This window comes from Arachis duranensis, chromosome 10, assembly GCF_000817695.3.
Source record: "Arachis duranensis cultivar V14167 chromosome 10, aradu.V14167.gnm2.J7QH, whole genome shotgun sequence".
NCBI classification, from domain to species: Eukaryota; Viridiplantae; Streptophyta; class Magnoliopsida; order Fabales; family Fabaceae; genus Arachis; species Arachis duranensis.
In genome coordinates, this window is record NC_029781.3 from 102,526,840 (window position 1) to 102,527,681 (window position 842).

Consider the following 842-nt stretch of genomic DNA (forward strand, 5'->3'; position numbering starts at 1 on the left):
AATCGCTCTATAAAAAATCGACGAAAAATTGGTCGAACTGGTAGTTAACCGCTGAACCGGCCGAACCGACCGAATTTTTACAAGTGTCGGTTTTCTCAAAAGCCAGTATCGTTTTGACGCTGAGGGAGAAAAAAAAAAAAGAAAGCTGAAGTGCTGAAAGGGTGAACCTTACCCATTACCCCAACCCATTCGAAGACACACTCTTCTATCTCAACCCTAATTTCCTCTTCCATCTTCCTCCAACAAACTCCACCGTCACTACCACAATCAACGCCGGATCCGAGTTGCTGTCAACGGATCGAAGCAGCCGTCACCATCGCAGATCGAAGCAGTTGTCAGCGGCGTTGTCGTTGTTTGGTCGTCGGCTTCTATCAACGTTGTCGTCGAGAGAGCACAGAAGGCCAGACGACTACTAGATGTCCGACAACGACGTTGACATAGATGTCCGACTACCAGAGGATAGTAATTTTTTTGCCGATTTTTTACGGTGTAGTTTTGGAGGTGGACCAGACCGGATAGATGACCAGTTTTCGGTTACTAATTGAATCGGCCAGTCCAGTCCGATTTTTAGAACTTTAATATTAAGTGGAGGTTACGTTGCCTAACCCTAATATTTGAAATTCAAAAATTAATTATTTTGATAAATTTATTGAAATTTTAATTTTAATAATTAATTTAACTTTTTTTAAATCATTATTTATATTAATTAATATTTACATTGTTTACCTATACTTTTTTTGTTTTTTAGTTTTTTTACATTTACATACTTAACATTAAAGATTTTTATTCACTATTAATCTCAGTCAAATCTTGAATTCAAATTTATATATTATAAGACAAAA